The sequence below is a fragment of the Astyanax mexicanus genome, chromosome 12 (assembly GCF_023375975.1).
Source record: "Astyanax mexicanus isolate ESR-SI-001 chromosome 12, AstMex3_surface, whole genome shotgun sequence".
Classification (NCBI taxonomy): Eukaryota; Metazoa; Chordata; class Actinopteri; order Characiformes; family Acestrorhamphidae; genus Astyanax; species Astyanax mexicanus.
Genome location: NC_064419.1, coordinates 25,383,404 through 25,398,543, shown reverse-complemented (window position 1 = coordinate 25,398,543; position 15,140 = coordinate 25,383,404).

The window sequence follows — 15,140 nt, the reverse complement described above, 5'->3', positions numbered from 1 at the left end:
GTCATGGTGGTCGATGAGCGTCATCATGCTTTCTGTTCTGTGTCCATATCTTCACCAGCAGTGACTTTATGAGAATGTGTCAAGCTGAATGGAGGTGATTGTGTTAATACTGCTGTTCATGCACTTTAACAGAACTAAAAGAGTTTGTGTGGTTTGTGTTGAGCGTGCCTTTTTTCCTTCTTTTCCATAAAGAGATTTTACTGTTAGGTCCGAATATATGATGGGGTTGTGGTTAATTCAAAGTTGTTCTGGACATAGAAAGTGAGAAAAGTGAACCATAGCTGGTTAAGCAAAGATGGAACTTTGGACATTTCAAACTGAATCTTGAGAAGATCCCATGTCCTTTCAGCTTTGTGTCAGTATCAAAATAAAGTGCCTTTTGTGTCCGCAGCATATTTGTTTAGATTTCGTACGAACGTTGTGTAACAATACATTTTTTAAGATTTACTCTGAATGAACACATTATTACTAATATAGAAGAATATTAATATTCACTGAAAAAAAAACTTTTTCTACTGTAATTTTATACATTCTTCTTTGTGTTTTTGCCATGTCTGAAGTTCTGCCTTGTAAAGCTGAATAATTATTTTTAATCAATAAAAACACAATTATCATTTTAAAAAAGTTTTCTTAAAATTACAAATATGCTTTTAATAATTTATACATTTCAATAATTATTTGAGTTATTTTTATAAAAATATCTAGCTATTAAATGTGTACACGATTTCTGGTCATCCACCCTGTAATCTTGTGACACATAGGAAAGTAAATTTTAACATCAACGACATCACAATCTATCCATTTTTTAAGGACTGAAGAATCATGGTGCAATTTAATGCTCAACAATAATTAATATTAATTTCTCTTAATATTTCTCATATTGTCTCCATACTTAAGCTAATGTTAAGATAAGACAAGTTTATTTGTATAGCACCTCTTTCAAACACATAGGCAATTCAAAGTGCTTTACAGAATGATTTAAGACTTGATGCACAAGTTAAAGAAAAAAAGTTTTAAGAAATTTCATTTCAGTTTTATTTCCTAAGTAGTTCTCAGAAAATCAATAAAAAACAAAAAATAGTAAAATTCTCATTAGAGCCCAAGTCCATTCTGCTGCCACCTACTGACTTCCCTCCAATAAAAAAAATCTTTTATAATTAAAATAATAAAAAGTGATGCAAATGCAAAAAAGTAATAAAAATAAATAGTTATAAGAAATAAAGTACTAAAAGTATGTAAAAAGGAGCACATTTTCACTAAAATTGTGGACAAATACATGCCATTGAAAATATAAAGTGGTTAAGCTGGAAAATATAATTTCTGTGTCTTATAAATATGATAAATTAAAAATAATTTTGTGTAATTTTTTGTTGAAGGCCTAAAGGCACATTATTTTGATAATGACCCCTTTGGGGTCTTTTAAGGATGAAAATAAGGAGCTTACGATGCATGCGTGTCCAGATGAAGGGTCTTGAATAGAATTGTGTGATTTTGAAGATGCTTTCCCCTTGATTTCTTCTTCTTTACTTTCTGTCCCTGTAAATGAATTTCTCAGCACTGATGGTTTAATATTTGACCTTTAGACAGAACTCCACTGTATAACGTGGATATCTCTTGTGAGTTGTCTTAATTTACTGCCTTTATCACGTCACTGCTTGGGGATTTGACTTGTGGATTAGCTCTTATTTTTTAAAGGTCACATTACTTGATCTTAATTTAATCTGTAATTATTATTGTCTCACACAATTGAATCTAAATGCAATGTTATGTAACAATATAACAAATAAATGTTAAATGATAAAAGCAGTCATTTTTAACATGGTTATGGATAAAGTTGCTCTATACTGAATTTCATCTTGCCAGCTTATGTGTTTTAGTAACATATTTTTAAGTTTTAATGGCCAAATACGTAAGACTGTAACAACGATTAGAACAATCCACTGGTTTTGTTTACATTTTCTTTTATGTAACTAATGAAGGTACAGAAGGAAAGCTGTAACATTTACTTGTTGGTATTATTAAAGATTTCCCTTTTTAAGTAATTATTGTTATTATTATTTCTACTGTTGGTCGTCTTTATTTATTTTTTTGTTCGTTAATGCCATATACACATTACATGACTTTCAGAGTTGATGATTGTCAGTACCCTTCACACAGCACAACTTGTTGTCACTACTGATCAGTGACACAAAGTCATGTATTACAAGATCTTTCACCAGGAGGAACCTGGTAGTGCACCTTATAGTGTGAAAAATATAGTACATGCCTTTTTCGCAGTTTGAGCCACACAAGGTGTACTTTTTCTGTTGTTATGATAGCAAAGACACAGTGAAGCACCCTAAAACATTTATCTTCTTACAATCTCCATGTTTTTTTTCCAATTTGGGGTTGTAATTAATTGCATGATGGACTATAATAATGCTCAGTAAAGAGAAGTAATAACTCTTAACACTGTCTTGAGAGGTTTTTTAATGCATGGTCCCCTAAGATCTGTATTGGCAGCATTTTATGTTGCTTTAAACCTCTTCAGCTCCATTATATTACTGTTCTCTCGGGGTAATGCTACCCAGTGGAGCTGTTAGAACCTCTTAAGATGTTGGGACGCTGCTGGATCTGTGTCTGGGGAGTGATTAAGCCCCCCCCCCACACACAAAACTCTGGCTCACACATAATTAAGAGCCATTCTGGACTGTTTGGCCCAAATGCAGTCTCAATTTGCTTTTTGTGTGTGTGTGTGTGTGTGTGTGTGTCAAGTTCCTATGAGCAAGAGGCAGGTCATTAAAGCTGGAGTGTGAAAGGAAAGTTAAGAGAAACACTTGAAAAGCCCCCCACAGACTCCATGACATACAACATGGTTACCTGTCCTCCCAATATCCTTCTGCTTAGACACAATTAGCGAGGAAGAAGGAGATGACCCTAAAAGTGCATGTGTTTGTGAGGGAGTGTGTCTGGGTTTCAAACTAATGTGCTTCCAGCAGACCCCTCACCCACCCTGTACATGATTTAGACCTTCTAACACTTTACTTTCCAACAGTATTATTTATCTCTCTTAGCGTTAACTGTGAAACGTACAGATTCTGCACCTCTAAAGAGTTTGTCCCACACTTTTTTTGTATTTGACTGTATAGAAGAAAATAAATGAATATGAGTTTGTTGGGATTTCTGATACAGAATTTCCATTTTTGAATATTGGTGGCAAATTAAAAAAGAAAAATTAAATGAGCAGCCTATTTATGTTTAAGCAATAATAGACGAGAGGGAGTACCATAACGTGTAGCATGAACTTCGAGTGTTTTATTGCGATCATACCACAGTTCCATTGTTACTGTTTATTAAAAGATGGTTGCTAGGTTACCTGTATGTGGTGGAGTAATCCATGGAGAGCTTTGGCACTCATTGAACACCTCTCAGCCAATCATATTGAAGGGTTGGTACTAACTGGGGTAGAATTTCTCTTATTGTGATAAAGTGGGCACATTACTCTATATAGCTTACGGTTAAAATCCAGATATAACATACAGGGGTTGGACAATGAAACTGAAACCACAATAATTTATTGTCCCAACAGACAGTTCTGGTGAAAACAGGAGAGTTGAGGTACACATTAAATTCTGCCGTGATTTGGGCAGCCGTGCTTTTATGTTTTTGGATACAGTCCGAGTTAGCACCCGAACGTCCCTTTCAGACAGCTTCCTCTTGCGTCCACAGTTAATCCTGTTGGATGTGGTTCGTCCTTCTTGGTGGTATGCTGACATTACCCTGGATGCCGTGGCTCTTGATGCATCACAAAGACTTGCTGTCTTGGTCACAGATGCGCCAGCAAGACGTGCACCAACAATTTGTCCTCTTTTGTGTTGTGTGCATTGCATTTTTTTGAGCAAAACTGTGCTCTTAAGGTGCTTACACACTGCATGCGGTATGCCGCGCGGCATTCCGCTGTGCTGCCGCTCTGCTCTACGCTGGTCAGTTGCGGGTGCGTTGCACTGCTGCTGACGCTGAGCATCTCCTGCTGATAATAGGCGGGGTTTAGTAAAACACGTCACCCCTGCGACTATTGTTTTGGTGTGTGGTGCCGGCTACAGCATCTGTAGACATGTATCGCTATCTTTCTCACCGTCAGAAAAAAACCCAGATTTTTGTCCTTCTTTTAAGAAGGAGGAGGATGGCAGTGAAAAAAAGAGGAGGGTGTGGGTGCATGAAACTCTCAGGTCTAGGGAACACCTCGGAGAGTTTAGATTAGTGAAAGAGCTCCGTTTCCACGATGATCGGTTTCAAACTTATTTTAGGCTTAGCAGGGAGCAGTTCGACCTTGTGCTTATGAGAGTTGGGCCGGTGGTGTACAGAATGAAGACAAATTTCCGGGACCCTATTTCTGCAACACAGTGCCTGGCAATTTGTCTGAGGTAGGTGATGTATAAGAAAACAATGACAAGCAGAGTATATGTGTATATGTTGCTATACAATCAATTAACACCAGCAGAAACTAGGAATATATATAATAATATAATATATAATTCTAGGAATATACACTGCTCAAAAAAATAAAGGGAACACTCAAATAACACATCCTAGATCTGAATGAATGAAATATTCTCATTGAATACTTTGTTCTGTACAAAGTTGAATGTGCTGACAACAAAATCACACAAAAATCATCAATGGAAATAAAATTTATTAACCAATGGAGGCCTGGATTTGGAGCCACACACAAAATTAAAGTGAAAAAACACACTACAGGCTGATCCAACTTTAATGTAATGTCCTTAAAACAAGTCAAAATGAGGCTCAGTGTTGTGTGTGGCCTCCACGTGCCTGTATGACCTCCCTACAACGCCTGGGCATGCTCCTGATGAGGTGGCGGATGGTCTCCTGAGGGATCTCCTCCCAGACCTGGACTAAAGCATCCACCAACTCCTGGACAGTCTGTGGTGCAACGTGATGTTGGTGGATGGAGCGAGACATGATGTCCCAGATGTGCTCAATCGGATTCAGGTCTGGGGAACGGGCGGGCCAGTCCATAGCTTCAATGCCTTCATCTTGCAGGAACTGCTGACACACTCCAGCCACATAGGTCTAGCATTGTCCTGCATTAGGAGGAACCCAGGGCCAACCGCACCAGCATATGGTCTCACAAGGGGTCTGAGGATCTCATCTCGGTACCTAATGGCAGTCAGGCTACCTCTGGTGAGCACATGGAGGGCTGTGCGGCCCTCCAAAGAAATGCCACCCCACACCATTACTGACCCACTGCCAAATCGGTCATGCTGAAGGATGTTGCAGGCAGCAGACCGCTCTCCACGGCGTCTCCAGACTCTGTCACGTCTGTCATGTGCTCAGTATGAACCTGCTTTCATCTGTGAAGAGCACAAGGCGCCAGTGGCGAATTTGCCAATCCTGGTGTTCTCTGGCAAATGCCAAGCGTCCTGCACGGTGTTGGGCTGTGAGCACAACCCCCATCTGTGGACGTCGGGCCCTCATACCATCCTCATGGAGTCGGTTTCTAACCGTTTGTGCAGACACATGCACATTTGTGGCCTGCTGGAGGTCATTTTGCAGGGCTCTGGCAGTGCTCCTCCTGTTCCTTCTTGCACAAAGGCGGAGGTAGCGGTCCTGCTGCTCGGTTGTTGCCCTCCTACGGCCTCCTCCACGTCTCCTGGTGTACTGGCCTGTCTCCTGGTAGCGCCTCCAGCCTCTAGACACTACGCTGACAGACACAGCAAACCTTCTTGCCACAGCTCGCATTGATGTGCCATCCTGGATGAGCTGCACTACCTGAGCCACTTGTGTGGGTTGTAGAGTCCGTCTCATGCTACCACGAGTGTGAAAGAACCACCAACATTCAAAACTGACCAAAACATCAGCCAGACAGCATAGGTTCTGAGACGTGGTCTGTGATCCCCACCTGCAGAACCACTCCTTTATTGAGTGTGTCTTGCTAATTGCCAATAATTTCCACCTGTTGTCTATTCCATTTGCACAACAGCAGGTGAAATTGATTGTCAATCAGTGTTGCTTCCTAAGTGGACAGTTTAATTTCACAGAAGTTTGATTTACTTGGAGTTATATTGTGTTATTTGAGTGTTCCCTTTATTTGTTTGAGCAGTGTATATAATTCTCTCTCTGTGGCTCCCTAAATTAAAGGTTTCATAATGTATCTACTGAGTATTTACTAAGATCCTAGTTTCCTTTCTATGTCTGTATGTATGCTTTTTTGCGTAATGATATTGCCATGCATAAAGATTGTGCATGGCAATCAGAGTGCCTTCATGTTTGTAAGTGTAATGTCATATTTTCAGGTACCTGGCAACTGGTGACTCTTACACCACCATTGCTTCCAATTACCGAGTGGGCATCTCCACAGTGGCAAACATTGTCCCAGAGGTCTCCAAGGCCATTTGGGACAGCCTGGTGGAAGACTTCATGCCAGTTCCAAAGGCTGCCCAATGGAGGGAAATTGCTCAGGGCTACATGGAGACATGGCAGTTTCCCAACTGTGTGGGAGCAATAGATGGGAAGCATGTAGTTATGCGGGCCCCCAATAATTCTGGATCCCAATATTACAACTACAAGGGAGCTTTCTCCATTGTGCTGCTGGCAGTTGTGGATGCCCGGTACCTGTTTAGGGTTGTTGATATTGGTGCATTCGGGCGGAACAGTGATGGAGGGACCCTGGCTGCATCTGCATTTGGAGAGGCCCTCAGGGAAGCCAGGCTGGATCTCCCAGAAGACATGCTCATTCCTGGTGCTGAACACCTGGGGACAATACCCCATGTCTTTGTGGGAGATGAGGCATTCCCCCTCAGGTAATTTGGTAAATTAATTAATAGGAAGTGATGGATGAATAGATGGTTGATTGATTGATTGATTCTGGACAGCACTGTTTTAAACTACACAGTTTAAGTGTGTATCTTGTATCTTTTGTTATCACCATTATTTTGTGTAGGAGGAATTTGCTTAGGCCCTATCCTGGCAGAAACCTCTCCCTTTGTAGGAGAATATTTAACTACCGCCTCTCACGTGCAAGAAGAGTAGTGGAAAACGCCTTTGGTATCCTGACTGCACAGTGGAGGATCTACCAAAGAGTGATTGGGGTGAGCCCTGAAATTGTAGATGCCATTGTTAAAGCAACAGTGGTTCTGCAAACCTTCAAAGATGGAACACCCCAGTAGAACCTCCTGGCTCATCAGAAGATGCCCCAGCTCTGCAACCTGCAAGGAGGGTGGGCACTAATAATGCCACACAGGAAGCCATTGCTAGCCGGGAGGCCTTCACCACCTACTTCTGCTCGGCTGCTGGCGCGATGCCCTGGGACCCCGAGGCCTGATGTCAATGCAACCCACACCTGCTGCTGTGCTTATTACCAATAAAAGGCTCTTTTAAGAGCCACTTCCTTATTCATAAAAAAGCCTTTTTTTATTTGCATTCAATGATATCTACCCATCCAAGTAATATATATATATTTATGTTATATTACATTGTAAATTGCAACCAGTTACTTTTTGTTTTTATATTGTGTTGTATAGGTTATAGTATGCCACTTTGGATACAGCTCAGAACCTATAAACATATACTCAGTAATCATATACAGTAGTATTAAAGCATAGGTTAATAAACATAAGCATTTCATTTGGACTGTGCAATGAATGTTAAGAACAAAATATAGCATATGGTTTAAAAATTTTTGTCACAAAGTAGCTTTACAGAAAAATGGGCTCTGGTTCTGATACTGGCAGTTAGCTAGTGGACCACACTGACCACCAAATTTAGTAACTCTAGCCAAAAATACCTGGATAACCAAATAAAGAGGAGATGTGCTGCCATATAAGATCCTTTCTCCTGGTATCTCTGTACGTGTTGTACAGCTCAGGGAATTCGCTAACAGTTAAAATCAGTCGCTCGCCCATGCTTTTTGCTTGTTTGTACTACAAAATTTACCTGGTCGCGTGAGTTCACATCACGCGTTCTCACCGCGGTACCGCTTGCCGCGAGGTCAAAGTTGAACCATGTTGAACTTTGCCCGCGGTAAGCGGTAGCGCGGTGGAGGCGTGGTTATGGGCGGGGAAACGCGCCGCTTTCCGCTCTGCTCCGCGGCAGCGACGCACCGCTCTACCGCTCTAGACACTATTGAATCCTATGGGGGTCAGCGTACCGCGCCGCACCTACCGCGTGCAGTGTGTAAGCACCTTTACCCAGCTAATTGAACCTTTACACTCTGCTCTTACCAGTGCAATGTGCAATTAATGAAGATTGGCCACCAGGCTAGTCCAATTTGGCCATGAAACCTCCAACACCAAAATGACAGGTGTTTCAGTTTCATTGTCAAACCCCTGTAAATGACAACATTTGCATAACTTGTACAGTACCAGTCAAATGTGTAAACACAAACCTCTTTTTATTCAATGTGTTTTCTTTTCTTCTTTTTTTTAAAGATGTTTTACATTGTAACTTTCAAGCTATGTTAAAGCTACACAAGGACACAGGCAGGATTACTTTGTAAACAAAAAAAGGGGTTTAGATTCTTCAAAGTATCACATTTAGCTTTGAGGACAGATCTGAGATCCCAGTGTCTTCATGAGGTAGAGTCACCGGGAATAGTTTTCTCAGCGTCTTGGAGTTGCTGGAGGTGCTGAACAATAGTTGCTGCTTTTCCTTCACGCTGTTAAGCTTCAGCTCATCCCAAATCACCTCAAATCAGTTGATCTCAGTTGATCAAGTTTAGGTCAGGAGATTGTTCAGGACAAACACTTATTTACTATTTACTACACAATTCCATATTTGACCCTTAATTTGTTTCAAATATTTAATATTAATCTACTATGTAGAAAAAATAAATTAAATGAAGAAAAACATTGAACTTTTGACTGATACTGTGTATTGTCTCTAATAATATTTGGTATACACTGCCTGGCCAAAAGAAATCCCCACCAAAAAAGGTCACACACTTATATTTTGTTGGACCACCTTTAGCTTTGATTGTGACACACATTCCTTGAGGCATTGTTTTCATAAGCTTCTACAATGCCTTGCAGTGATTTATTTCAGTCCAGTGTTAATGAATTTTTCACCAAGATCTTGCAGCATTGATGATGGTAGAGTCTGACCACTGCAAAAAGCCTTCTCCAGCACATCCTAAAGATTCTCAATGGAGTAAAGGGACTCAATGGATTAAATGGAGTGAACAATTCATGTGTGAAAATGATGATCTCATGCTCCCTGAACTCTTCACTCTTTCACAATTCCAGCCCAATGAATCCTGTCATTGTCGTTTTGGAATATGCCCGTGCCATCAGGGAAGACAACACTGATCCGACACGTTATCACAGCAACTTTCACCCCGCTGTGTTTATCTAGCGGTGCAGCATTACCAGGACACACTGTTGTTTTCATCAGCTCCAGACACAGAAACGTGTTACTGACCTTCTAACCCTCAGGGTCACACTCAACTTCAAACCTTCAGCAGCTTTCTAAAAATCTGTTTAGAACCTTCTTCACATGATGTTAAAGTTCTTTACCAGATTAATGGTCCTTAAAACTCTGTTCACGTCTCCTTTATACATGTTTTTCTATGAAATAAATGTTTTTTTTTTCTCTGGCATCACTTAAAGAACCACGTGCAGCACCTTCAGTCTTGTGTTGTAGGAATATACTAGTGCATCATTACTTTATTTCAGTAATTCAGTTCAAAATGTTAAACTCATTTATTATGTAAATGTATTACACACAGAGTGATCTATTTTAAGCGTTTATTTCTTTTATTGTTGATGATTATCGGCCCTATCGTACAACCCGCGCAAGGCGTGTAGCGTGGCGCGTTGCCATCGTACACCCCGTCAACAGTTTATTTTTACACCTTGCGCACACGTCCTTAAAATAGCAATGGACTTCTGGAATATATTAACGCTGTAGGTACCCCAGCCAGCCAATAGGTGGCAGCACCACCAGCAATGCACAATGCAAGCAACTCCAGAGTAAGAAATAGGGGTGTGGCTTCACATGGAACAAAAGTACTCATGAGACAGGAAGAAGGTCTCTTTGAGCTTGCCAACAACAGGCAGACGTCTGAACAAAGAGACAAGAACATCAAGACCAAGGCCTCTCCTTTGTTCTACACAGAGAACAAAGAAAACACCTTTAGGCCTACATCTTCAAGATTACTAGTGATGGGCGGATGAAGCCTCACTGAAACTTTTGTGCCGAAAAAGATTCGAGGCATTGAAGCCTCAGAAAGAGTGACATCTGGTGGCTGAAATAAATTATTACAGCCCGCACTTTACCACGAAGCAAATGAACCCTGTGAGATTTACTGCTCACTCACTATCTGTTCTGATCTGCTGCTCTTTTATTATTAAAGTGATGCAATAAATACTTGGTTGTTGTCATTATTAAAAATCACAATTAATATAATGTTTTTTTTTTTTTTTATTAGAAAAAAATGATTAGAAGAAATATTATGTCAGTATATGACCCTGGTATTTGAACGATTGTGTGTGGTAAAACGTGAACACAACGTGAATGCTTTGAACTTTACACATAGATTTGTATGACAAAGAAAAACCTTTGAATGTAGATTTACATTTCTAAAACATCTGAACGTCTCATGCAGATGTATATTAGGCAATTTGTTTTTTTCACAAAAAAAATCATAAAGGTGACTTTTTTATTAAATGATTCACAAATGTTTATTAAAACTGTTTTTTTTTACATTTTTTTTTACATTGAATTCATGTTAAAATAAATGAAAATTTTGACAATTATTAAATATGAAAATACCAATAATGTCCCAAGCTTGTCACTGGAGGAATGCGGTGCTGTGGTGCTCTCGTCTCAGCATTGAGAAGGTGTTATTATTAAATGCCAACTCCTGGGAATAGAGCTGACAACGCGCCTTTAAAATATAAATACATTCATTAGAATGACACATTATACAGTTAATATTAATGAACATAATATTTTAAAATATATTTAGTACCTATTTCTCGCTATTTTCACAAAATGTTTCCAAGCAATGGAACGCTTGGTTAAGGGCAGTGTTGGGAAGTAACGGATTACATGTAACGGCGTTACGTAATCAGATTACAATTTATGAGTAACTGTAATCCGTTACAGTTACTGCTTGAATAAATGGTAATCAGATTACAGTTACTCTGCTAAAATAAATGGATTACATTGCGGTACTTTCCTATTTTTGGTCTTCCAATCCAACACTGACAAAACGCCATCACTCCTCCCTATTTGTGTGTGCAGCGGTGTCTGTGTGCGTGCAGGCAGCGAGACGGTAGGAGGGGCAGACAGCGGCTCCGCACACACAACGAGACGAAATTAACTGACATTTTCGTAGACGAATAAAAAAACGAGACGAAAATGTTTGGCAGGGACGAAATCCAATCAGAACTGAGTTAGTTCTGTGAAAGGTAGGGACCAGTTAGGAAGAGATCCAATCACTGCAGTAGCGCCGCGCGCTGTTACAAACCCGGGAATTAACCTGTCGTTACGGAGCTCGACTGGAAGTTAACTCGACAGTGTTCAGCAGGGGGAGAGAGAGAGAGAGAGAGAGAGAGAGAGAGAGAGAGAGAGAGAGAGAGAGGGGCGATATATTTCTCCTTTGACGTCGCGAAAAACAAGATAACGTGTAAACCGTGTGGAGCGACCGGTAAAAGCGCCACTAATCTTTCAGCTTCTGCAGAGCAGAGTCCCACAGATCTCCATGCAGAGATCAGCGTTTTAATGCTGATGTTATTTCATGAGCTGATGTGTTTAACTCAGCAGTGCACTAAAACACAGAACTGTTACAGAACCCTAACTCATTAAGATCAGATCATCTGTTTAGTCTCACAGTGGGAAAGATATAGCTAGTGTTAAAGCAGGAACAGGTCAGAAAGGAACTCAATAATATAACGAAAATAAAACAATAAAATAAGTGAATCTATGAACCCAAAAGTTCCTTACAGCACTTTCTCATAAGTTTCTCACTTTAACTCATGAAGTCTCTCAGTACATCCTGAGAGCATCTCTACAGGACAGTGTGTGAAGGTGTGTTTTTGATCTCATTTATAGACTGTAGCTCCAGTAGGTGTGCTGGGTTACTGCTGGAGATTAAACTAGATAATTTAAAAGTTGTTTTTGCTTCCACAGCTCTGTTCAAACTATAATTTAACTATTCAGATGTTTTATGACCTGATTTCTAAAACAAATTTTTAAATGTAAAATATATATAGTCACACAACTACAATAATAATAATAATATACATTAAATCATATATAAATATATTTCACATTCAAACATTAACAATATTACTTAAGTGGTTATTAAACGTTTAATTTCGTATAAGTGTATAGTTAATAATTCAAGGGAACTGATGAAAAAGCATTTACATTTACACCCTTTACATTTTAGTCGAATAAATTTACTGTAATTTTAGTAGACTATATTCTTATGACATTAAGTCGACTAAAACTAAAAACATTTCAGATGACTAAATTGTGACTAAAACTAAATGCTATTTTCATCACAAAACTATGACTAAGACTAAATCAAAATTTGTTGTCAAAATTAACACTGGTGGCAAACCTGCAAATAGATAGCTTACAGTTGTTGTTACATTGTTTGGTTTTTAATGATTTTATCATCAATTTATAGAAGTGTTTTATAAAATTGTTTGATGAAATGGTTTCATATGTATTTTTATAGAGTGATTGAAAAGGCTGTTTTATTTGTTTATCTATTTGTTAACTGGAAAGAAAAATAAAATAATAATATGCAATATGTGTTTGCTACATTCATTCAGGCTTAAAAAAACGAAAAAGTAATCCAAAGTAATCAGATTACGTTACACACTTGAAGTAATGTAACTGATTACGTTACAAATTACATTTTGAGTGATGTAATCAGTAATCTGTAAGGGATTACATTTTAAAAGTAACCTTCCCAACACTGGTTAAGGGAGAGGTGCTGTAAGATTCCATATTGTTTGCAAGTTCAATATTGATACTGTACAACACAAACGGGCCAGCAAGAGCTTTACTGCTTTATTAGGTGAGACATGGGATAGCGGCAAACATTTGAACCAGTCCCGCCCATTTCCGGTTTACATTGATGCGTTCGAAGCTTCAAATGCCATAGTCACGTGATAGTTGCGACTTCAATACTGCCCATCCCTGTCAAACTGCCCATCCCTAAAGATTACAAATTTAGCCAAACGTCTGTTCAACGTTTCCACACGGCTATTTCTTTAAAACAATCTTGCACAAGATACACAGCTCGGAAAAGACAAGGAAAGCGGCCAGATCCCTTTTCTTACCTATGTACAACTTTTCCTGGATCCAAAGCCAGAAGGACGAATCATTCCCAGAAGTTACCTGGACGTCGTCAAAATCTTATTGCAAGAAGGCTGAAAAATTCCCTCAATCCAGTGAGGACGGAAAACATGGATATCTCTAACATATCCATTGCGTAAGACTGAACTTTAAAACATCTGGGCATAGTTTAGATAAAGTACAGCATAGTTTATATAAAGAACATTTTATCTTTAAACTTACTGTATTTTACATTTTACATAAATGTTGTTTTATTAATAAAATCTGCAACTGTTTATATTCTAATCTAAAATCTGTGAGCAAACCGACTTGTACTTTTCTCTGCATGCACCCGCGAGAACACTCCATATACGCGAAAAACTCCCTTTCGTCTCTCGCACACGCACACACACGATCTCTCTCTCCCTCTCTTTCTCTCTCTCTCTCTCTCTCACTTTTATACACACACACCCTTAGCTAAATAACCATTTATTCATATTGTAAATATACTGACTGCTGTTTGTAATATTTGTGTTTAGATTAGTTTGTGTGTTAATAAATGTCCATTTATTTTCACCAGTTGTCTGTGTTGATTTCATGAATGCTGGTTGCTGCCAATAACCATATAAAAGAATTCACATTTAAAACCTTCAGAATCTGAGTCAGCAATATCAAATATTGATTAAAATCCTGATATTTTGGCTTTTTAATTAATAACTTTATAAAAACAATTGTAGTTTTAATATTAATTAAAACTACAATATTTTTAAGGTGCAAGTAATTTTATGAGACTGATTACTTAATGAGATTTATGCCACCAGCACCTACAACGCTGATAGGCGTGGTGGTCTGGAAATGACGTGTGTTCAGGTAAAATTCTGCTGTGTTTCTATCTTGGCGAAGGAAAAATGTTGCGCGATTGATCCTGTGAAAGGACGTCGAAATTCAGCTGTCACTGGCGCCCAAAACTGAATCACGATCACCTTGCGCCCTGCGCTCCAAAAAAACTCATACCATCACTTCCTTACCACAGTAAAAAAAAAAACAGAGCCTTCAGCAATTAACTATAAAAATAAAATATACCTAAAATCTGCATGACAGTTATAGGGAGTTATATTTACGTTCAGTACGCAGACTTAATAACTGTAACTTAATTTCAGCAGACACAGGCATTCTGCTGTTTGAGAATTTTAACAGATGCTTATTTTCACTCAAATGCTGGAGTTTTAGAAATAAAAAACAAAACATAATGGACAAGTCGACTAAACATTTGTTTTTATTTCACTTCACTATTATTTAACTAAAAATTCACTTTTATTATTATTATTTTTTTTTATATATCTGAAAAATAAAGCACATTGTCACTCAAGCCCACCCAAGATGGCGGCGCGTTAATGGTGCTTTTGTCTTACTATTTGTCGTTTTTTCCATTTATTTCCTGCAAATATGTGCATCGGAACACCCATGCACATGTTCTACCACCGCCAGACCCTGCTACAGTGGAGAAATCAGCCAGAAAACACGCTACCGGACGAGGTTCTGCAGACGCTACTTGAGCTTAGCCTGCTAAGAGACCCAGGCCGCCAGCCCGCGGTGTTTCCTGACGCCGGAGATTAGCGGAAGTGCCATCGCAAGCGGTGCGAGCGTAAGCGTAAGCGCGGAAAGAGAGCCGGGATCCGCGCGAAGCTAAAGGCTAGTCCTAGGCGGCCGGCTATACCATTGCTCTTTCTGGCAAACGTCTGTTCCCTTGACAATAAACTGGACTACATCTGACTTCAGCGAACAACCCAGCGTGAGTTCAGAGACTGCTGTGCTTTGGTTTTTGTGGAATCGTGGCTGAACGACAA